General features: G+C 42.6%; 1 long non-coding RNA gene across 1 annotated transcript; it reads right to left on the bottom strand.

Annotated features, from left to right (window-relative positions):
- Positions 1 to 23,739: 23,739 nt before the first annotated feature.
- On the bottom strand, positions 23,740 to 24,362 carry LOC144891273 (uncharacterized). The gene is made up of 2 exons (XR_013622784.1): positions 24,206 to 24,362; positions 23,740 to 24,041 (listed from the first exon to the last, which is right to left on the bottom strand). It is a non-coding gene; the product is annotated as an uncharacterized LOC144891273 (long non-coding RNA).
- Between the last annotated feature and the right edge of the window lie 1,296 nt (positions 24,363 to 25,658).

Below are 25,658 nucleotides of genomic sequence, written 5' to 3'. Positions count from 1 at the left end.
CCACAAGGTCAGCATTCACAAAAGCCATCCACAAGGTCAGCATTCACAAAAGCCATCCACAAGGTCAGCATTCACAAAAGTCATCCACAAGGTCAGCATTCACAAAAGCCAGCCACAAGGTCAGCATTCAAAAAGTCATCCACAAGGTCAGCATTCAAAAAGTCATCCACAAGGTCAGCATTCACAAAAGCCATCCACAAGGTCAGCATTCAAAAAGTCATCCACATGGTCAGCATTCACAAAAGCCATCCACAAGGTCAGCATTCACAAAAGTCATCCACATGGTCAGCATTCACAAAAGCCATCCACACGGTCAGCATTCAAAACAAAAGTCATTCACATGGTCAGCATTCACAAAAGCCATCCACATGGTCAGCATTCAAAACAAAAGTCATCCACAAGGTCAACATTCACAAAAGCCATCCACAAGGTCAGCATTCACAAAAGTCATCCACATGGTCAGCATTCACAAAAGCCATCCACAAGGTCAGCATTCAAAAAAGTCATCCACATGGTCAGCATTCACTAAAGTCATTCACATGGTCAGCATTCACAAAAGTCATCCACATGGTCAGCATTCACAAAAGTCATCCACATGGTCAGCATTCACTAAAGTCATCCACATGGTCAGCATTCACAAACGTCATCCACATTGACTTCCGCTTCCGGTCTTGCCGGCGAGGTTTCGTTTATTCGCAGCTGTCTGCGCTCTCCATCGAAATCGAAGTTAAGTAATTGTTCCCATTGGTATTTTCGTTATAACTGTATTTATTTTATGGTGTGTGTACGCATATTGTGTCCCGAGGAAGATTTTCGGTGCAAATCTTTCATACCTGTATAGAAAATCATGTTAATTCGTGTCGTATCTTTTGAGGCCTTGTCCAGTGTACACTGTACAACCTTGAGGCTTTGTTTTTCTCTCAGCGGTCCGTCGTTTGTGCTCCAATAACTTTCGTTCTCTGCTTTTCCCAGTCTTTTCACCCCATAGCCTACCTACTTCCTTGTGTAAATCTCAACAAAAAAAAAAAAAAAAAAATTTTTTTCCTTCTCTGTTCTTATTCTTTGTTCTCATTCGTTTATTCGTTCTTCGACCACGTGTTTCTCCCCCATTTCCCCAGATCGTTTACACTGTTAACCTTACAATGTTTACACTTTCCCCTCAAGTTCTGTATTCCGTCGCATATTATAACACCTTCTTCTTCTTTAAAAGACTGCTTTCGACTTGCTCACCAAATCTATTCATCCCCCCCAAAAATTCCATCTCTTATAGTGCCTTTTTTCTACATGCCCTAAACTCTCCTGCACTCCATCCTCCATCCAGCGTCCTTAAATGTATTTTTGACTCGAAGGTCACAAGAAACTCATTTTGCAATAAATGTTCGTTTCCCATTAATCGTACACTTTCTAAAATCCACTCACCCCTCCCCTCCAAATCTTCCCCATAACCCCTCCCCTCCAAATCTTCCCCATCACCCCTCCCTTTCAAATCTTCCCCCTTTCCCTTCCTAATCCTCCCCATCACCCATCCCGTTCAAATCTCCCCCCCTTGCCCCCTCCCTCCTAAACTACCCCCTCACTCCTCCCCTCCATGACTCCCCCTCGCTCCTCCCCTCCTAGACTCCTCCCTCACCCCTCCCCTCCAAATCTCCCCCATATCCCATCCCTTTCAAATCCCTCCCCTTGTCCCTTCCCTCCTAAACTCCCCCCTCGCCCCTCCCCTTCAAATCTCCCCACCCTCATTTCTTCTCAATTTCCCCCCTCTCACTCCCCCTCCTCAAAGCACCCTCCCCACTTCTTCCCCCTTCCAACTCTCACCTCCATCTCCGCCAACCTTCTGCCTTGCTCTTCCCCCTCCTCAAATAACACCTCATTGTGCCTCACCCAATCACCATCAAACCTTTTGTCCGCCCCATCCTTCCCTTTCTCCGAGCTATTCTGAAATCTCTGACACACCTTCAACAGCTCTCCCTACCTCTTCCACATCTTACCCTACCCCTCCTCCCCCCTGTTCTGCATCCGATGCTCCCCCTTCCTCTTCATTAACGGTATGGACCTCAAACATCCGGGGCCTTCGTTCAAACTTAACTGATCTCTCCATACAGGTTGCTTCTGTCAAACCAGACGTGATCTGCTCAACAGAACATTTCCTCCTTCATGATGTCTCTGATTCCTTAGTATCTCTCCCGGGTTACTCCCTCCTCCGGTATGATAGACCTGAGCCTCGTCCTGGAGGTGGGGTTGCTATCTTTATCAAAAACTCTCTTCCTCACTCGCCCTGCACTGCACTCTCTCCACCTCACCCCCAGGAATACCTCTGGCTACGGCTTCCCCTTCGCTCCCACCTCTTGTTCATATGTGTGTTGTACCGTCCACCAAACAGTGATGACTCCATCTACATCTCGCTGTCTGATAATATGGACCAACTTCTATCTACTCATCCCAACTCTCTCTTCCTCATATGTGGTGATTTCAATTGTCACCATGCCAGTTGGCTGGGTGTGGGTACCTCTCTCACCAGCCATGGCTCCTCAGCAAAGGACTTCTGCGACTCACTGGGACTGGCACAATCTGTCAATTTCCCGACCCGGATCTCAGTCAACGGAGCATCTTCTCTTCTGGACTTGGTTATGACTAACTTCCCTGAAAATGTCTGCTGCTCTTCTTCTGCTCCAATCGGATCATCTGATCATGTGCTTGTTAAAGTAGACATCTCCTTGACCATTCTCAGGGAGCCTGCTCAGCGTAGACGAGTCTGGCATTTCACTCAGGCCAACTGGCACGGTCTCCAAGCAGCCATCAATCATCTGGACTGGTCTCCCATCTCTACCACTTCTGACATCAACTCATCCTGGGAATTCTTCCAAAGTAAATTTCTCTCTCTCATGCACAGATTTATCCCATCTCGTCTTCAGTTGTCATACCCTTCCTCCCGTCCATGGTACACGGAATCTTGTGGTGAGGCTGTTGCCCAGAAACAACTTGCCTACGTCTCCTGGAAAGCAAATCCAACAGAAGGAAATCTCATTTCCTTTCACAAAGCCTGAAACAAGTGTGTGTCCACCCTCAGGAGAGCCAGGAAACAATATCTCTCCGTTCTCAAGACCAAACTCTCTTATCTGTCTCCCTCTTCCAAATCCTGGTGGCATCTGGTCAAATCTGTTTCTGGTGTTTGTTCCCCCTCAATCCCCTCCCTTACCTCAAACGGCGACACAGCTGACTCCGCACGTGAACAAGCTGAATGCCTCAACTCTGTGTTTGCCTCTAAATCTTGTGTCCCAAACCCATCCCTCTCTGTACCCACCATACCCAGTCGTACCCAGCTGCTCCTGGACTCCGTGTCCTTTCCTCCTGAAAAGGTGGAAAAGTTTCTGTCAACCCTCGACTCTGATTCTGCAACTGGACCTGACGGCATCAGCCCACAGGTCCTAAAATCCTGTTCTTCCGCTCTTTCACTCCCTCTCTCTGTTCTCTTCACCCTCTCTTTTGTTCAAGGTCAACTGCCATCTGCTTGGAAATCAGCCAACATCACCGCTTTGCACAAAAAAGGTGCAAAAACAGATCCTAGCAACTACAGACCAATCAGCCTTCTCCCAATTATCAGCAAAGTCATGGAATCCATCATTGCTTCGGATATGAAATCTTTCCTCTTCTCCAATGGCTTGATCTCTGATCATCAATTTGGTTTCAGACCAGGTCACTCTACTCTGGACATGCTGCTTCTGCTGTCTCAACAATGGATGGAGGTCCTCAATGCCAAACAGGAAATTAGAGCTGTCTCCCTCGACATATCACGTGCCTTCGATACGGTCTGGCACCCCGCTCTGCTCACCAAACTCTCCTCCTTTGGTATCCATGGAAATCTCCACGCATGGCTGGCGGACTTCCTCTCTAGTCGTAGTCAACGCGTGGCCCTGAATGGGTTTCTCTCATCTCATCTTCCTGTTCAGGATGGAGATCCCCAAGGCAGTGTTCTGGGCCCTGTGCTTTTTCTGGTCTTCATCAAAGATCTCTCTGACTCTCTTGAAAATCCTCTCTATCTCTTTGCTGACGACTCCACTCTCTGCCGCTCCATTCCTCATCCCTCAGATCGGCAGTCTGCAGCCTCCTCACTCTCTGCAGACCTGGACAAAATCACAGACTGAGCAAACAAGCGGAACATGTCTTTCAATCCTGACAAATCTCACACTCTTACGACGTCTCCCCGAAAAGACCGACTGGACAACCCTCCCATCTACTTTCTGAATAATCCTCTCCATGAAGTTCTGTCACTCAAGCTTTTGGGTCTCACTATCTGCCATGATCTTTCCTGGGAAAACCACATTTCCAAGCTGGCCTCCAAAGCCAGTCGCCGACTGGGCATCCTCCGTCGTGCGAAGTCCTTCCTTGGCACACCTGAGCTCCTCACCACATACAAGGCTTTCATCCGCAGCTCAATGGAGTACTGCTCTCCCCTCTGGGCTGGTGATCCTGCCTCACACCTATCTCGTCTTCACGCTGTGGAAACCAAAGCTTTCAGAATCATTGGAATCTCCCCCGATGACGCTATCTCCGAGGGCCTTTCACTTAATCACCGCAGGCAGGTTGGTGGTCTTTCCGTCTTCTACCGACTCCTCTCCGGCCTTGCTCCCCCAGCTCTCTCTGGGCTCTGTCCCCCAAATATTCCTGCAGGTCGCACAAGATCTGCCTGCAACCCTCTTATGGTTAAACTGCCAAAATCAAGACTCTCTGCTCACCTTCAATCCTCTTTTCTCCCACCTCTGGAACAAACTCCCTCACTCTCTTCAATCCCACTCCTCCCTCCAGGTCTTTAAAACGGCTGCTCACCACCATCTCTTATCTTCCCCACTCCAAAACCTTGATCTTTTCTACCCCCGCTAATTTCACCCCAAATCCACTTTTTTGAGGTGACTTTTGACTTCTTTCCTGGAAGTCCTTGGTGTCCTTGCGTTTTATACCTATCCTGCCTCCCCCCAGGCCCTCTCCCTCCAAAAACATCTCCCGATGTCACTGCTCTCAAATGTTGTGTTTGTGTGCTTCCTCCCCTTCTCTCCCAATCTTGTCGACCGCTCCCCCTTTTATATACTTTGTTTGCTTGTTTGTTTGTTTGATAAATGTTAGCTCTTTCACGAGCCTCGACTCTGTATACAAAAAAAAAAAAAAAAAAAAAAAAAAAATCGTAAGCATTCAGAAAAGTCATCCACAAGGTCAGCGTTCACAAAAGACATCCACAAGGTCAGCATTCACAAAAGTCATCCACATGGTCAGCATTCACAAAAGCCATCAACAAGGTCAGCATTCAATAAAGTCATCCACATGGTCAGCATTCACAAATGTCATCCACAAGGTTAGCATTCACAAAAGTCATCCACATGGGAAGCATTCAATAAAGTCATCTACATGGTCAGCATTCACAAAAGTCATCCACAAGGTTAGCATTCACAAAAGTCATCCACATGGTCAGCATTCACAAAAGCCGTCCAAAAGGTCAGCATTCACAACAGCCATCCACAAGGTCAGAATTCACAAAAGCCATCCACAAGGTCAGCATTCACTAAAGTCATCCACATGGTCAGCATTCACAAAAGTCATCCACATGGTAAGCATTCAAAAAAGCCATCCACAAGGTCAGCATTCACTAAAGTCATCCACATGGTCAGCATTCAAAAAAGTCATCCACATGGTAAGCATTCACAAAAGCCATCCACAAGGTCAGCATTCACTAAAGTCATCCACAAGGTCAGCATTCACAAAAGCCATCCACAAGGTCAGCATTCACTAAAGTCACCCACAAGGTCAGCATTCACAAAAGTCATAGACATGGTCAGCATTCACAAAAGTCATCCACATGGTAAGCATTCACAAAAGCCATCCACAAGGTTAGCATTCACAAAAGTCATCCACATGGTAAGCATTCAAAAAAGTCATCCACATGGTCAGCGTTCACAAAAGACATCCACAAGGTCAGCATTCACAAAAGTCATCCACATGGTAAGCATTCACAAAAGCCATCCACAAGGTCAGCATTCACTAAAGTCACCCACAAGGTCAGCATTCACAAAAGCCATCCACATGGTAAGCATTCACAAAAGCCATCCACAAGGTCAGCATTCACTAAAGCCATCCACAAGGTCAGCATTCACTAAAGTCACCCACAAGGTCAGCATTCACAAAAGCCATCCACATGGAAAGCATTCACAAAAGTCATAGACATGGTAAGCATTCACAAAAGCCATCCACAAGGTTAGCATTCACAAAAGTCATAGACATGGTAAGCATTCACAAAAGCCATCCACATGGAAAGCATTCACAAAAGTCATAGACATGGTAAGCATTCACAAAAGCCATCCACAAGGTTAGCATTCACAAAAGTCATCCACAAGGTCAGCATTCACTAAAGTCATCCACAAGGTCAGCATTCACAAAAGCCATCCACAAGGTCAGCATTCACTAAAGTCACCCACAAGGTTAGCATTCACAAAAGTCATAGACATGGTAAGCATTCACAAAAGCCATCCACATGGAAAGCATTCACAAAAGTCATAGACATGGTAAGCATTCACAAAAGCCATCCACAAGGTTAGCATTCACAAAAGTCATCCACAAGGTCAGCATTCACTAAAGTCATCCACAAGGTCAGCATTCACAAAAGCCATCCACAAGGTCAGCATTCACAAAAGCCATCCACAAGGTTAGCATTCACAAAAGTCATAGACATGGTAAGCATTCACAAAAGCCATCCACATGGAAAGCATTCACAAAAGTCATAGACATGGTAAGCATTCACAAAAGACATCCACAAGGTTAGCATTCACAAAAGTCATCCACAAGGTCAGCATTCACTAAAGTCATCCACAAGGTCAGCATTCACAAAAGCCATCCACAAGGTCAGCATTCACTAAAGTCACCCACAAGGTCAGCATTCACAAAAGCCATCCACATGGTAAGCATTCACAAAAGCCATCCACAAGGTCAGCATTCACTAAAGCCATCCACAAGGTCAGCATTCACTAAAGTCACCCACAAGGTCAGCATTCACAAAAGCCATCCACATGGAAAGCATTCACAAAAGCCATCCACAAGGTTAGCATTCACAAAAGTCATCCACATGGTAAGCATTCAAAAAAGTCATCCACATGGTCAGCGTTCACAAAAGACATCCACAAGGGCAGCATTCACAAAAGTCATCCACATGGTCAGCATTCACAAAAGCCATCCACAAGGTCAGCATTCAATAAAGTCATCCACATAGTCAGCATTCACAAATGTCATCCACAAGGTCAGCATTCACAAAAGTCATCCACATGGTCAGCATTCACAAAAGTCATCCACATGGTCAGCATTCACAAAAGCCATCCAAAAGGTCAGCATTCACAAAAGCCATCCACATGGTCAGCATTCACAACAGCCACCCACAAGGTCAGAATTCACAAAAGCCATCCACAAGGTCAGCATTCACTAAAGTCATCCACATGGTCAGCATTCACAAAAGTCATCCACATGGTAAGCATTCACAAAAGACATCCACAAGGTCAGCATTCACTAAAGTCATCCACATGGTCAGCATTCAATAAAGTCATCCACATGGTCAGCATTCACAAAAGTCATCCACATGGTCAGCATTCACTAAAGTCATCCACATGGTCAGCATTCACAAAAGACATCCACAAGGTCAGCATTCACTAAAGTCATCCACATGGTCAGCATTCAATAAAGTCATCCACATGGTCAGCATTCACAAAAGTCATCCACATGGTCAGCATTCACAAAAGCCATCCAAAAGGTCAGCATTCACAACAGCCACCCACAAGGTCAGAATTCACAAAAGCCATCGACAAGGTCAGCATTCACTAAAGTCAACAACATGGTCAGCATTCACAAAAGTCATCCACATGGTAAGCATTCACAAAAGACATCCACATGGTCAGCATTCACAAAAGCCATCCACAAGGTTAGCATTCACAAAAGCCATCCAAAAGGTCAGCATTCACAAAAGCCATCCAAAAGGTCAGCATTCACAAAAGCCATCCACAAGGTCAGCATTCAAGAAAGTCATCCACATGGTCAGCATTCACAAAAGTCATCCACATGGTAAGCATTCAAAAAAGTCATCCACATGGTCAGCATTCACAAAAGTCATCCACATGGTAAGCATTCACAAAAGTCATCCACATGGTCAGCATTCACAAAAGACATCCACAAGGTCAGCATTCACTAAAGTCATCCACATGGTCAGCATTCACAAAAGACATCCACAAGGTCAGCATTCACAAAAGACATCCACAAGGTCAGCATTCACTAAAGTCATCCACATGGTCAGCATTCACAAAAGTCATCCACATGGTCAGCATTCACAAAAGTCATCCACATGGTCAGCATTCACAAAAGACATCCACAAGGTCAGCATTCACAAAAGACATCCACAAGGTCAGCATTCACGAAAGTCATCCACATGGTCAGCATTCACAAAAGTCATCCACATGGTCAGCATTCACAAAAGACATCCACAAGGTCAGCATTCACTAAAGTCATCCACATGGTCAGCATTCACAAAAGTCATCCACATGGTCAGCATTCACAAAAGACATCCACAAGGTCAGCATTCACTAAAGTCATCCACATGGTCAGCATTCACAAAAGTCATCCACATGGTCAGCATTCACAAAAGACATCCACAAGGTCAGCATTCACAAAAGTCATCCACATGGTCAGCATTCACAAAAGCCATCCACAAGGTCAGCATTCAATAAAGTCATCCACATGGTCAGCATTCACAAAAGTCATCCACAAGGTTAGCATTCACAAAAGTCATCCACATGGGAAGCATTCAAAAAAGTCATCCACATGCTCAGCATTCACAAAAGCCATCCACAAGGTCAGCATTCACAACAGCCATCCACAAGGTCAGCATTCACAAAAGCCATCCACAAGATCAGCATTCACTAAAGTCATCCACATGGTAAGCATTCAAAAAAGTCATCCACATGGAAAGCATTCACTAAAGTCATCCACATGGTCAGCATTCACAAAAGTCATCCACATGGTAAGCATTCACAAAAGCCATCCACAAGGTCAGCATTCAAGAAAGTCATCCACATGGTCAGCATTCACAAAAGTCATCCACATGGTAAGCATTCAAAAAAGTCATCCACATGGTCAGCGTTCACAAAAGACATCCACAAGGTCATCATTCACAAAAGTCATCCACATGGTAAGCATTCAAAAAAGTCATCCACATGGTCAGCGTTCACAAAAGACATCCACAAGGTCAACATTCACAAAAGTCATCCACATGGTCAGCATTCACAAAAGTCATCCACATGGTAAGCATTCAAAAAAGTCATCCACATGGTCAGCGTTCACAAAAGACATCCACAAGGTCAACATTCACAAAAGTCATCCACAAGGTCATCATTCACAAAAGTCATCCACATGGTAAGCATTCAAAAAAGTCATCCACATGGTCAGCGTTCACAAAAGACATCCACAAGGTCAACATTCACAAAAGTCATCCACATGGTCAGCATTCACAAAAGTCATCCACATGGTAAGCATTCAAAAAAGTCATCCACATGGTCAGCATTCACAAAAGACATCCACAAGGTCAACATTCACAAAAGACATCCACAAGGTCAGCATTCACAAAAGTAATCCACATGTTCAGCGTTCACAAAAGTCATCCACATGGTAAGCATTCAAAAAAGTCATCCACATGGTCAGCATTCACAAAAGTCATTCACATGGTCAGCATTCACAAAAGTCATCCACATGGTCAGCATTCACAAAAGACATCCACAAGGTAAGCATTCAAAAAAGTCATCTACATGGTCAGCGTTCACAAAAAACATCCACAAGGTCAGCATTCACAAAAAACATTCCACAAGGTCAGCATTCACAAAAGTCATCCACAAGGTCAGCATTCACAAAAAACATCCACAAGGTCTGCATTCAAAAAAGTCATCCACAAGGTCAGCATTCACAAAAGTCATCCACAAGGTCAACATTCACAAAAAACATCCACAAGGTCAGCATTCAAAAAAGTCATCCACAAGGTCAGCATTCAAAAAACATCCACAAGGTCAGCATTCAAAAAACATCCACAAGGTCAGCATTCACAAAAGTTATCCACAAGGTCAGCATTCCCAAAAGTCATTCACATGGTCAGCATTTACAAAAGACATCCACAAGGTCAGCATTCAAAAAAGTCATCCACAAGGTCAGCATTCAAAAAAGTCATCCACAAGGTCAGCATTCACTAAAGTCATCCACAAGGTCAGCATTCAAAAAAGTCATCCACAAGGTCAGCATTCAAAAAAGTCATCCACAAGGTCAGCATTCACAAAAGTCATCCACAAGGTCAGCATTCACAAAAGTCATCCACAAGGTCAGCATTCACAAAAGTCATCTACAAGGTCTGCATTCACAAAAGTCATCTATAAGGTCAACATTCACAAGTCATCCACAAGGTCAGCATTCACAAAAGTCATCTATAAGGTCAACATTCACAAAAGTCATCTACAAGGTCAACATTCACAAAAGTCATCTATAAGGTCAACATTCACAAAAGTCATCTATAAGGTCAACATTCACAAAAGTCATCCACAAGGTCAGCATTCAAAAAAGTCATCCACAAGGTCAGCATTCACTAAAGTCATCCACATGGTCAGCATTCACAAAAGTCATCCACATCGTAAGCATTCACAAGTCATCCACATGGTAAGCATTCACAAAAGCCATCCACAAGGTCAGCATTCACTAAAGTCATCCACATGGTCAGCATTCACAAAAGTCATCCACAAGGTCAGCATTCAAAAAAGTCATCCACAAGGTCAGAATTCACAAAAGACATCCACAGGGTCAGCATTCACAAAAGACATCCACACGGTAAGCATTCACTAAAGTCATCCACAAGGCCAGCATTCACAAAAGCCATCCACAAGGTCAGCATTCACAAAAGCCATCCACAAGGTCAGCATTCACTAAAGTCATCCACATGGTCAGCATTCACAAAAGTCATCCACATGGTAAGCATTCAAAAAAGTCAACCACAAGGTCAACATTCACAAAAGACATCCACAAGGTCAGCATTCACAAAAGTCATCCACATGGTCAGCATTCACAAAAGTCATCCAGAAGGTCAGCATTCACAAAAGTCATCCACAAGGTCAGCATTCACAAAAAACATCCACATGGTCAGCATTCACAAAAAACATCCACAAGGTCAGCATTCACAAAAGTCATCCAGAAGGTCAGCATTCACTAAAGTCATCCACATGGTCAGCATTCACAAAAGTCATCCACATGGTAAGCATTCAAAAAAGTCATCCAGAAGGTCAGCATTCACTAAAGTCATCCACAAGGTCAGCATTCACAAAAGTCATCCACACGGTAAGCATTCAAAAAAGTAATCCACAAGGTCAACATTCACAAGAAACATCCACAAGGTCAGCATTCAAAAAACATCCACAAGGTCAGCATTCAAAAAACATCCACAAGGTCAGCATTCACAAAAAACATCCACAAGGTCAGCATTCAAAAAACATCCACAAGGTCAGCATTCAAAAAACATCCACAAGGTCAGCATTCACAAAAGTCATTCAGAAGGTCAGCATTCACAAAAAACATCCACAAGGTCAGCATTCAAAAAAGTCATCCACAAGGTCAGCATTCAAAAAAGTCATCCACAAGGTCAACATTCACAAAAGTCATCCACAAGGTCAACATTCAAAAAAGTCATCCACAAGGTCAGCATTCAAAAAAGTCATCCACAAGGTCAACATTCACAAAAATCATCCACATGGTCAGCATTCAAAAAAGTCATCCACAAGGTCAGCATTAAAAAAAGTCATCCACATGTTCATAATTCAAAAAAGTCATCCACAAGGTCAACATTCAAAAAAGTCATCCACAAGGTCAACATTCATGAAAGTCATCCACACGGTCAGCATTCACAAAAGTCATCCACAAGGTCAACATTCACAAAAGTCATCCACAAGGTCAACATTCAAAAAAGTCATCACAAGGTCAGCATTCAAAGAAGTCATGCACAAGGTCAACATTCACAAAAGTCATCCACAAGGTCAGCATTCACAAAAGTCATCCACATGGTCAACATTTACAAAAGACATCCACAAGGTCAGCATTCACAAAAGTCATCCACATGGTAAGCATTCAAAAAAGTCATCCACAAGGTCAACATTTACAAAAGACATCCACAAGGTCAGCATTCACGAAAGTCATCCACAAGGTCAGCATTCACAAAAGTCATCCACAAGGTCAGCATTCACTAAAGTCATCCACAAGGTCAGCATTCACAAAAGTCATCCACATGACAAGCATTCACTAAAGTCATCCACAAGGTCAGCATTCATGAAAGTCATCCACAAGGTCAGCATTCAAAAAAGTCATCCACAAGGTCAGCATTCACTAAAATCATCCACAAGGTCAGCAGCAAAAAAGTCATCTACAAGGTCAACATTCACAAAAGTCATCCACAAGGTCAGCATTCAAAAAAGTCATCTACAAGGTCAACATTCACAAAAGTCATCTCTAAGGTCAACATTCACAAAAGTCATCCACAAGGTCAGCATTCCAAAAAGTCATCCACAAGGTCAGCATTCAAAAAAGTGATCCACAAGGTCAACATTCACAAAAGTCATCCACAAGGTCAGAATTCACAAAAGACATCCACACGGTAAGCATTCAAAAAAGTCATCCACAAGGTCAACATTCACAAAAGACATCCACAAGGTCAGCATTCACGAAAGTCATCCACAAGGTCAGCATTCACAAAAGCCATCCTCAAAAGTCATTCACACGGTCAGCATTCACAAAGGTCATCCACAAGGTCAGCATTCAAAAAAAGTCACCTACAAAAGTCATTCACACGGTCAGCGTTCACAAAAGACATCCACAAGGTCATCATTCACAAAAGTCATCCACATGGTAAGCATTCAAAAAAGCCATCCACATGCTCAGCATTCACAAAAGCCATCCACAAGGTCAGCATTCACAACAGCCATCCACAAGGTCAGCATTTACAAAAGCCATCCACAAGATCAGCATTCACTAAAGTCATCCACATGGTAAGCATTCAAAAAAGTCAACCACAAGGTCAACATTCACAAAAGACATCCACAAGGTCAGCATTCACAAAAGTCATCCACATGGTCAGCATTCACAAAAGTCATCCAGAAGGTCAGCAGTCACAAAAGTCATCCACAAGGTCAGCATTCACAAAAAACATCCACATGGTCAGCATTCACAAAAAACATCCACAAGGTCAGCATTCACAAAAGTCATCCAGAAGGTCAGCATTCACTAAAGTCATCCACATGGTCAGCATTCACAAAAGTCATCCACATGGTAAGCATTCAAAAAAGTCATCCAGAAGGTCAGCATTCACTAAAGTCATCCACAAGGTCAGCATTCACAAAAGTCATCCACACGGTAAGCATTCAAAAAAGTCATCCACAAGGTCAACATTCACAAGAAACATCCACAACGTCAGCATTCAAAAAACATCCACAAGGTCAGCATTCAAAAAACATCCACAAGGTCAGCATTCACAAAAAACATCCACAAGGTCAGCATTCAAAAAACATCCACAAGGTCAGCATTCAAAAAACATCCACAAGGTCAGCATTCACAAAAGTCATTCAGAAGGTCAGCATTCACAAAAAACATCCACAAGGTCAGCATTCAAAAAAGTCATCCACAAGGTCAGCATTCAAAAAAGTCATCCACAAGGTCAACATTCACAAAAGTCATCCACAAGGTCAACATTCAAAAAAAGTCATCCACAAGGTCAGCATTCAAAAAAGTCATCCACAAGGTCAACATTCACAAAAATCATCCACACGGTCAGCATTCAAAAATGTCATCCACAAGGTCAGCATTCAAAAAAGTCATCCACATGTTCATAATTCAAAAAAGTCATCCACAAGGTCAACATTCACAAAAGTCATCCACAAGGTCAACATTCAAAAAAGTCATCACAAGGTCAGCATTCAAAGAAGTCATCCACAAGGTCAACATTCACAAAAGTCATCCACAAGGTCAGCATTCACAAAAGTCATCCACATGGTCAACATTTACAAAAGACATCCACAAGGTCAGCATTCACAAAAGTCATCCACATGGTAAGCATTCAAAAAAGTCATCCACAAGGTCAACATTTACAAAAGACATCCACAAGGTCAGCATTCACGAAAGTCATCCACAAGGTCAGCATTCACAAAAGTCATCCACATGACAAGCATTCAAAAAAGTCATCCACAAGGTCAGCATTCACTAAAGTCATCCACAAGGTCAGCATTCACAAAAGTCATCCACAAGGTCAGCATTCACAAAAGTCATCCACATGACAAGCATTCACTAAAGTCATCCACAAGGTCAGCATTCAAAACAGCCATCCACAAGGTCAGCATTCACAAAAGCCATCCACAAGGTCAGCATTCACAACAGCCATCCACAAGGTCAGCATTTACAAAAGCCATCCACAAGATCAGCATTCACTAAAGTCATCCACATGGTAAGCATTCAAAAAAGTCATCCACATGGAAAGCATTCACTAAAGTCATCCACATGGTCAGCATTCACAAAAGTCATCCACATGGTAAGCATTCACAAAAGCCATCCACAAGGTCAGCATTCAAGAAAGTCATCCACATGGTCAGCATTCACAAAAGTCATCCACATGGTAAGCATTCAAAAAAGTCATCCACATGGTCAGCGTTCACAAAAGACATCCACAAGGTCATCATTCACAAAAGTCATCCACATGGTAAGCATTCAAAAAAGTCATCCACATGGTCAGCGTTCACAAAAAACATCCACAAGGTCAACATTCACAAAAGTCATCCACATGGTCAGCATTCACAAAAGTCATCCACATGGTAAGAATTCAAAAAAGTCATCCACATGGTCAGCGTTCACAAAAGACATCCACAAGGTCAACATTCACAAAAGACATCCACAAGGTCAGCATTCACAAAAGTCATCCACATGTTCAGCGTTCACAAAAGTCATCCACATGGTAAGCATTCAAAAAAGTCATCCACATGGTCAGCATTCACAAAAGTCATTCACATGGTCAGCATTCACAAAAGTCATCCACATGGTCAGCGTTCACAAAAGACATCCACAAGGTCAGCATTCACAAGAGTCAGCCACATGGTCAGCGTTCACAAAAGTCATCCACATGGTAAGCATTCAAAAAAGTCATCCACATGGTCAGCGTTCACAAAAAACATCCACAAGGTCTGCATTCACAAAAGTCATCCACAAGGTCAGCATTCACAAAAAACATCCACAAGGTCAGCATTCACAAAAAACATCCACAAGGTCAGCATTCACAAAAAACATTCCACAAGGTCAGCATTCACAAAAGTCATCCACAAGGTCAGCATTCACAAAAAACATCCACGAGGTCTGCATTCAAAAAAGTCATCCACAAGGTCAGCATTCACAAAAGTCATCCACAAGGTCAACATTCACAAAAACATCCACAAGGTCAGCATTCAAAAAAGTCATCCACAAGGTCAGCATTCAAAAAACATCCACAAGGTCAGCATTCAAAAAACATCCACAAGGTCAGCATTCACAAAAGTTATCCACAAGGTCAGCATTCCCAAAAGTCATTCACATGGTCAGCATTTACAAAAGACATCCACAAGGTCAGCATTCAAAAAAGTCATCCACAAGGTCAGCATTCAAAAAAGTCATCCACAAGGTCAGCATTCACTAAAGTCATCCACAAGGTCAGCATTCAAAAAAGTCATCTACAAGGGCAACATTCACAAAAGTCATCCACAAGGTCAGCATTCACAAAAGTCATCCACAAGGTCAGCATTCACAAAAGTCACCTACAAGGTCTGCATTCACAAAAGTCATCTATAAGGTCAACATTCACAAGTCATCCACAAGGTCAGCATTCACAAAAGTCATCTATAAGGTCAACATTCACAAAAGTCATCTACAAGGTCAACATTCACAAAAGTCATCTATAAGGTCAACATTCACAAAAGTCATCTATAAGGTCAACATTCACAAAAGTCATCCACAAGGTCAGCATTCAAAAAAGTCATCCACAAGGTCAGCATTCACTAAAGTCATCCACATGGTCAGCATTCACAAAAGTCATCCACATGGTAAGCATTCACAAGTCATCCACATGGTAAGCATTCACAAAAGCCATCCACAAGGTCAGCATTCACTAAAGTCATCCACATGGTCAGCATTCACAAAAGTCATCCACAAGGTCAGCATTCAAAAAAGTCATCCACAAGGTCAGAATTCACAAAAGACATCCACAGGGTCAGCATTCACAAAAGACATCCACACGGTAAGCATTCACTAAAGTCATCCACAAGGCCAGCATTCACAAAAGCCATCCACAAGGTCAGCATTCACAAAAGCCATCCACAAGGTCAGCATTCACTAAAGTCATCCACATGGTCAGCATTCACAAAAGTCATCCACATGGTAAGCATTCAAAAAAGTCAACCACAAGGTCAACATTCACAAAAGACATCCACAAGGTCAGCATTCACAAAAGTCATCCACATGGTCAGCATTCACAAAAGTCATCCAGAAGGTCAGCATTCACAAAAGTCATCCACAAGGTCAGCATTCACAAAAAACATCCACATGGTCAGCATTCACAAAAAACATCCACAAGGTCAGCATTCACAAAAGTCATCCAGAAGGTCAGCATTCACTAAAGTCATCCACATGGTCAGCATTCACAAAAGTCATCCACATGGTAAGCATTCAAAAAAGTCATCCAGAAGGTCAGCATTCACTAAAGTCATTCACAAGGTCAGCATTCACAAAAGTCATCCACACGGTAAGCATTCAAAAAAGTCACCCACAAGGTCAACATTCACAAGAAACATCCACAAGGTCAGCATTCAAAAAACATCCACAAGGTCAGCATTCACAAAAAACATCCACAAGGTCAGCATTCAAAAAACATCCACAAGGTCAGCATTCAAAAAACATCCACAAGGTCAGCATTCACAAAAGTCATTCAGAAGGTCAGCATTCACAAAAAACATCCACAAGGTCAGCATTCAAAAAAGTCATCCAAAAGGTCAGCATTCAAAAAAAGTCATTCACAAGGTCAGCATTCACAAAAGTCATTCACAAGGTCAGCATTCAAAAAAGTCATCCACAAGGTCAGCATTCAAAAAAGTCATCCACAAGGTCAGCATTCACAAAAAACATCCACAAGGTCAGCATTCAAAAAAGTCATCCACAAGGTCAGCATTCAAAAAAGTCATCCACAAGGTCAACATTCACAAAAGTCATCCACAAGGTCAACATTCAAAAAAGTCATCCACAAGGTCAGCATTCAAAAAAGTCATCCACAAGGTCAACATTCACAAAAATCATCCACACGGTCAGCATTCAAAAAAGTCATCCACAAGGTCAGCATTCAAAAAAGTCATCCACATGTTCATAATTCAAAAAAGTCATCCACAAGGTCAACATTCAAAAAAGTCATCCACAAGGTCAACATTCATAAAAGTCATCCACACGGTCAGCATTCACAAAAGTCATCCACAAGGTCAACATTCACAAAAGTCATCCACAAGGTCAACATTCAAAAAAGTCATCACAAGGTCAGCATTCAAAAAAGTCATCCACAAGGTCAACATTCACAAAAGTCATCCACAAGGTCAGCATTCACAAAAGTCATCCACATGGTCAACATTTACAAAAGACATCCACAAGGTCAGCATTCACAAAAGTCATCCACATGGTAAGCATTCAAAAAAGTCATCCACAAGGTCAACATTTACAAAAGACATCCACAAGGTCAGCATTCACGAAAGTCATCCACATGGTCAGCATTCACAAAAGTCATCCACATGACAAGCATTCAAAAAAGTCATCCACAAGGTCAGCATTCACTAAAGTCATCCACAAGGTCAGCATTCACAAAAGTCATCCACATGACAAGCATTCACTAAAGTCATCCACAAGGTCAGCATTCATGAAAGTCATCCACAAGGTCAGCATTCAAAAAATTCATCCACAAGGTCAGCATCAAAAAAGTCATCTACAAGGTCAACATTCACAAAAGTCATCCACAAGGTCAGCATTCAAAAAAGTCATCTACAAGGTCAACATTCACAAAAGTCATCTCTAAGGTCAACATTCAAAAAAGTCATCCACAAGGTCAACATTCAAAAAAGTGATCCACAAGGTCAACATTCACAAAAGTCATCCACAAGGTCAGCATTCACTAAAGTCATCCACAAGGTCAGCATTCACAAAAGTCATCCACATGACAAGCATTCACTAAAGTCATCCACAAGGTCAGCATTCATGAAAGTCATCCACAAGGTCAGCATTCAAAAAATTCATCCACAAGGTCAGCATCAAAAAAGTCATCTACAAGGTCAACATTCACAAAAGTCATCCACAAGGTCAGCATTCAAAAAAGTCATCTACAAGGTCAACATTCACAAAAGTCATCTCTAAGGTCAACATTCAAAAAAGTCATCTACAAGGTCAACATTCACAAAAGTCATCCACAAGGTCAGCATTCCAAAAAGTCATCCACAAGGTCAGCATTCAAAAAAGTGATCCACAAGGTCAACATTCACAAAAGTCATCCACAAGGTCAGAATTCACAAAAGACATCCACACGGTAAGCATTCAAAAAAGTCATCCACAAGGTCAACATTCACAAAAGACATCCACAAGGTCAGCATTCACTAAAGTCATCCACAAGGTCAGCATTCACAAAAGCCATCCTCAAAAGTCATTCACACGGTCAGCATTCACAAAGGTCATCCACAAGGTCAGCATTCACAAAAGTCATCCACATGGTCAGCATTCACAGCAAGGTCATCCACAAGGTCAGCATTCACAAAAGCCATCCACAAAAGTCATCCACATGGTCAGCATTCACAACAAAAGTCATGCACAAGGTCAGCATTAAAAAAAGACATCTACAAGGTCAACATTCACAAAAGACATCCACAAGGTCAGCATTCAAAAAAGTCATCCACAAGGTCAGAATTCACAAAAGACATCCACAGGGTCAGCATTCACAAAAGACATCCACACGGTAAGCATTCACTAAAGTCATCCACAAGGCCAGCATTCACAAAAGCCATCCACAAGGTCAGCATTCACAAAAGCCATCCACAAGGTCAGCATTCACTAAAGTCATCCACATGGTCAGCATTCAAAAAAGTCATCCACATGGTAAGCATTGAAAAAAGTCAACCACAAGGTCAACATTCACAAAAGACATCCACAAGGTCAGCATTCACAAAAAACATCCACATGGTCAGCATTCACAAAAAACATCCACAAGGTCAGCATTCACAAAAGTCATCCAGAAGGTCAGCATTCACTAAAGTCATCCACATGGTCAGCATTCACAAAAGTCATCCACATGGTAAGCATTCAAAAAAGTCATCCAGAAGGTCAGCATTCACTAAAGTCATCCACAAGGTCAGCATTCACAAAGGTCATCCACACGGTAAGCATTCAAAAAAGTCATCCACATGGTCAGCATTCACAAAAGTCATCCACAAGGTCAACATTCACAAGAAACATCCACAAGGTCAGCATTCAAAAAACATCCCCAAGGTCAGCATTCAAAAAACATCCACAAGGTCAGCATTCACAAAAAACATCCACAAGGTCAGCATTCAAAAAACATCCACAAGGTCAGCATTCACAAAAGTCATTCAGAAGGTCAGCATTCACAAAAAACATCCACAAGGTCAGCATAAAAAAAAAACATTCCACAAGGTCAGCATTCACAAAAAACATCCACAAGGTCAGCATTCACAAAAAACATCCACAAGGTCAGCATTCACAAAGGACATCCACATGGTCAGCATTCAAAAAAGTCATCCACAAGGTCAGCATTCAAAAAAGTCATCCACACGGTCAGCATTTACAAAAGTCATCCACAAGATCAGCATTCAAAAAAGTCATCCACATGATCAGCATTCAAAAAAGTCATCCACAAGGTCAGCATTCACAAAAGTCATCCACATGATCAGCATTCAAAAAAGTCATCCACAAGGTCAGCATTCACAAAAGACATCCACAAGGTCAGCATTCACAAAAGTCATCCACATGGTCAGCATTCAAAAACGTCATCCACACGGTCAGCATTCACAAAAGACATCCACAAGGTCAACATTCACAAAAGACATCCACAAGGTCAGCATTCAAAAAAGTCATCCACAAGGTCAGCATTCACAAAAGACATCCACAAGGTCAGCATTCAAAAAAGTCATCCACAAGGTCAGCATTCAAAATGTCATCCACAAGGTCAGCATTCACAAAAGTCATCCACACGGTCAGCATTCACAAAAGTCATCCACACGGTCAGCATCCACAAAAGCCATCCGCCAAGTTTTTGAATGCTGATCATGTGGATGACTTTTGTGAATGCTGACCATGTGGATTTTGGCCCAAGGGGGTGGGGCCAAAATGATAATGGACGGACAGCACCAATTACAATACGCCCCTTTATTTAAAAAAAAAGTGTGGGGATAACACAGAAATGGGGCGAGGGGATGTTTTCAGCTCATGTTAGGTGTTATAGATCGATTGCATTGGTTCAGGGAATGTTAGAACATGAAGGCTCACGGAAGTTTATGGAGAAAGGATGACAAGGTCAAAGGTCGACAGGTTAAAGGACGCTAAGGTCAAAGTTCGACAGGTTAAAGCAAAGCAAGGACCGACAATAAGAGGAAGAGACAACATATGATTCTTTGAAACAAAAAAAAATCAAAACCGATAATTATCGCTGATATGGTAAAACATTTCATGTTGTTGTCCCAATTACCAGTAAAATGAACACATTAGCTTCAAATTGTTGTCTCAGGTCCAATAGAGAGTAAAAATAATTAAAACCATGCTCTGCAGGCTGAAGTATTCATCAGGTGGCAGGAAAGCAGGTACTCCATCAGCAGAGGCCGAAGCATCATTTCCAGGTGATAAAGGTGATGTTGGTCTCACGAGTCTTTTTGCCACACCCACCAGAGTCACAAGCCGAATTGATGTGAAGACTGCGCTCAGGTGTCGTTAGGACTGAGACGCCCTGTGAAGACGGGCTACAGGTAGCCAGTGGGGCTGCCTTGGAGATCGGTGGTGTAGGCAGGACACACCAGCTTGCAACAAGTACATGCGTGACCTTTACAACCTAAGGCTGCAGATAGGTCAAGCCCATACAGATGCCTTAATTCCCTCATTTCTTCACTGTACTCACATCATTCATTTTCATCTTCCCAAGCTCCCATTTCTTTATTACTTTGCAATCCACAAATCCCTCACTTTGTACGTTTGGGAAGAGGGCTAGCAGCACAACATCAAGCGATGGTTCTGGTTACACGTTTTACGTTTGGGCTTGTGTGTGTTCCTTGTACCAGTGCTCCATCAAATTTGTGCTCAAGTGCTATTTATCTATGTAGTGTTTAATAACCATTTCCGATATGTATTATATACTCTACTAGTGGGGTCACCCATGGGAATCCCACGGGCATGGACATGTGTGATATTTGGACATCTTCATTTAGATGCTGCCCATTCAGTTTTACAAAATGGTTACTGGCAATTTATCAGATCCACAAATTATGTAATCTACACAATGTATTTATTTCTGATAACATGTGAATGCATGTGCGTGCACATGGGAAATACAGTTTGAAATGTGCAATTACATCTTATGTAAAATGTGACTTCAAGAGCTCAAATCCTCCCCCTCCACGCCCTCATCCCTCCCACATCACCCACACTGCACCGGGGAGTGGATCACCCACAGGGGAGTGGGTCACCCACAGGGGAGTGGGTCACACACAGGGGAGTGGGTCACACACAGGGGAGTGGGTCACACACATGGGAGAGGATCACATACGGGGGAGGGGGAGGATCCCAGCGTTCATTAGTGGTCTCGTTCTGTTCCCTCATTCTTTTATTCATTTTGAAAAGGGCAGTTACAAATGACCCTCATGCAACTCATTGAGACAGTGCTGACATAAAGAAACAGGAATGACCACCAACATGCCCCACATTATGTAAACCTTGAGCTAACAGCTCGGATACACACGACGCATATGGAGCATATGGAGCATATTCTGACATCGAGAGCAACTCGCACCAAGAACCTGACAAAACAACGTGTGCAATACGTGACAGCAAGGGATCACGACGAATGGCAGCAGCAACTTGCCGCAGCGATTATAATCATAATTACCGGACCAGATTCAATCTGTTCCAACATGAACACCTCAACCTCATCTGAAGGTTCGGCACCAGCCTTTGGAGAACAAAGCTCCGCCCTTCTCCCCACGTGCAGAGTACCTAATTGTAACTTTTTATTGTGACTATGTCTAAAGAATGAAACATTCCGACTATATAAAGAATACAGCTCAAATGGAAACGTCCCTGGGAAATAGTATTTTGGGCGGTGTATAAGAACATTACCTTACACCTTTCTGTCCGGCAAATACCAAAGTTACTCTTTTCGTTACAGCATACAAAATTACATTTTTTAAATTCAAGATTTAAAATAAACTTCTTTAAAGTGTATGTGCACATAGCTTATAAAACAAGCATTCTGAGTATTGCGCTGCAATACATGTCCCTACCGGCAGTCTGTCGTCTGGAAAACTGTTGGGAGAAATTACCAAGGGTTATTTATCCACAGGTTCTGAATCGTTCCCAATCGCTAATTACCTCAGGACGGGCTCACCTGTGATTCGCACCCGGGACTTCGATTTATACACCTTGCAGACAGGTCAGCAGAAGCACGAGAAAGTAAGTTGTTGATAAAGAACCTTTCGAGTCGCTAAATATCAGTAATTTATTATATTTTCCGGTTCACGATCAATGATCGATGTGTATATATATATATATGTTGCTCGGCTTGGCTCCGCCCCTCCGGAAAGCGTGCGCTGTGTCACGCTGTTGACGTTCGCGAGACGAGGCTGAGGGCGCGCGGTGCAGCTTGAGAAGAACTCTAGAATAAACAAGAGATATCCATTAAAAAAAAATTTTTTTCGTTTCATTAACGATATCTGCCAAACCACGTGCCCGATCGCAAATTCCAAAAGGACATTTTAGTGGACTGACATGCTGAACAGATCTGTGAAGCTTCCCCTCGATTGGATCAAAAATGAGGGAGGAGCTCGGTTTTAAAGGTTCATGCTTAAAAACGTCATAACTCTGAAACGATGTGATGCATGACGTCATTCTCGCTGACGTTTTTGTTCGTCATGGGTATGTGATTCTGCCTGCAAAGTTTGGCCTCGATCTGTTCAGCCGTTGCAGAGAAAAAGGGGTTTTCGTGTTTTCACGAAAAACAATATGGCGGCCGAACCACGTGACCTGTGACATCATAATTACCATTAAAATATTCTACAGACCGAGTCCCTCATATGGTGAAATTTTGATCTCAATCGGTCCAATTATTGCAGAGAAATTAGTTTTTAAAGGAAATTAAAACTTAAAATGGCACTGAGTTAAGGATCATCAGAATTCCCAAAGTTCAAAGTGCCATAACTGTCAAAAATGATCGAAACGTCGTGAAGTTCGAACTTGATCTGTAACTTAGGCAAGATAAAAAAAAAGAGTTGGTGATCGTCCTTTTTTCTCAAAAGTTCGGGTAGGGAGGGAGGTTTTTATTTTTATTTTTTATTTTTTTTTCCTACTTTCCATTGAGTTTTGTTGACATGGAAAAATATGAAATAAAGACTCCTTTCTCCTCAAAATGATTTAATTTCTTCATTCATCTCACAGATTTACAGACATTGCCCAAATCTCTATGAAACACAGTGTTTGTGTGATTTTGGATGATGTTGAATGTCCTAGCTGAGCTTGGTAGTGAAAGGGCAAGACACCTGTACATGTATATACACCATGACATCGGAAAAACAGATAAACACCATGCCCTTGGCACCTTGGCACCCAAGTACAAAAAGCATCATCACGGGCAGCATTCATGAGGACACTAAAAACAGTTGGTCGACTATCGGGTTCCATCCTGTGATCCGTGGCCGTGTCTGCAGCCAACACAAATTTGATAAATGAGCCAAGAGTCTTTGTCACATCAGAAACTTTGCAAGCTGGTGAAACTTTCGTCATGTCAGTTTTACTGGGGCCGGCGAATACTTTGACAAAAGTACCGCGTGTATCGTCAGGCAATGGCTCCCTATCCCCATCATACTTGCCGTCTGAGAACTCTGCATAGAAGTCCGAGATTGTAACATCCAACTCGATATTGCACGCAAACCAGTCCTTCACCGTCTTGGAAGAGCCCTCACGGGCTATTGATGCGATCACAATAGGCATTTCAAGCCGATTCTAGCACGAATCGATACAGATTTCAGCGGGAAAAAGCTCACACAATAGCCGCCATGAATGGCTAACGTAAAATGGGTGAAGTTGCCTGAGGCACTTGCGACGCTCGGCGCAGCATGCACTGCGCAGCACGCACTGCGCAGCATGCGGTGCAGACGGCGCCAAATTTGACTGTGAAAAGATCGTTTTTGAATGATTTTTTTCAAAATAAAAAATAAAAAAAGTTTCGGGTCGGGTGTGTTTCGTAGGGTCGGGCGGGGACGATCACCAACTCTTTTTTTTTATCTTGCCTTATCATGAGGAAACCATGTACCAAGTTTGAAATCATTAGCATTAAGCGTTTAGAAAAAAAGGTCCGGAAAACTGTTCTTTGCGTGACGGACTGACAGACTGACGGACGGAGGGAAGGCGTGCAAACCTATAGTCCCCTCCGGTGTATACCGGTAGGGGACTAACAAGCATTCTGAGTATTGCGCTGCAATACATGTCCCCTAACGGCAGTCTGTCGTCCGGAAAACTGTTGGGAGAAATTACCAAAGTTCAAAGTGCCATAACTTTGTCAAATATGATCGAAACGTCGTGAAGTTCGAACTTGATCTGTAACTTATCAAGAGGAAACCATGTACCATGCTTGAAATCATTAGCATTAAGAGTTTAGAAAAAAAGTCCGGAAAACTGTTCTTTGCGTGACGGACGGAGGGACGGAGTGCAAACTTATTCGGTGTACACCGGTCGGGGACTAATAAGAATGAAAAAATATCTCTGGGCAATTTTCCATCTGTGTTTATTTATTTATTTCACACCTGTGAATTGCATGTCCATGCACACGTGAAATGGACTTTGTTTATTAATCCTGGATGTGAACACTATTCAGCCATGAAAACTTGTGCGAATTTTTTATTATTATTATTAAAGATTTCACCATTTTATTTCCTGTAGCTATGAAACGCATCTTCTTTGGACGGTGTATAATTGCTCCGAAGGAAACAGGCATTACCTGGTTTCCTTTGCTCGAGTTGAAATCAAAATGTACCTTTGTTTCTTCAAAAAGTAATTTATGATCAAAGACGTGTTGATTCAGTCTTAAAATGCACATCAGAGGCCTGTCAGAGGCCTATGGACCGCATGACTCTTCATCATTTTTAAACTTGAATGTATCGAAAACTTTTCGCTTTACAAAGAAAAATAGATTAAAACCAAACGTTATTAATAAATATTGTACTCCATAGTCAGTTTACATTATTATGTACATTTTTGAAGTTCTGTATTGTTTAATTCCATGGTTGGAAAAGAGTTGACTCGCTTTAAACAAACTCTGT

Source organism: Myxine glutinosa, chromosome 3, assembly GCF_964187855.1.
Source record: "Myxine glutinosa chromosome 3, kmMyxGlut1.1, whole genome shotgun sequence".
Taxonomy (NCBI): Eukaryota; Metazoa; Chordata; class Myxini; order Myxiniformes; family Myxinidae; genus Myxine; species Myxine glutinosa.
The sequence above is the reverse complement of the archived record's forward strand: the minus strand, read 5'-3'. Positions and strand labels throughout refer to the sequence as shown.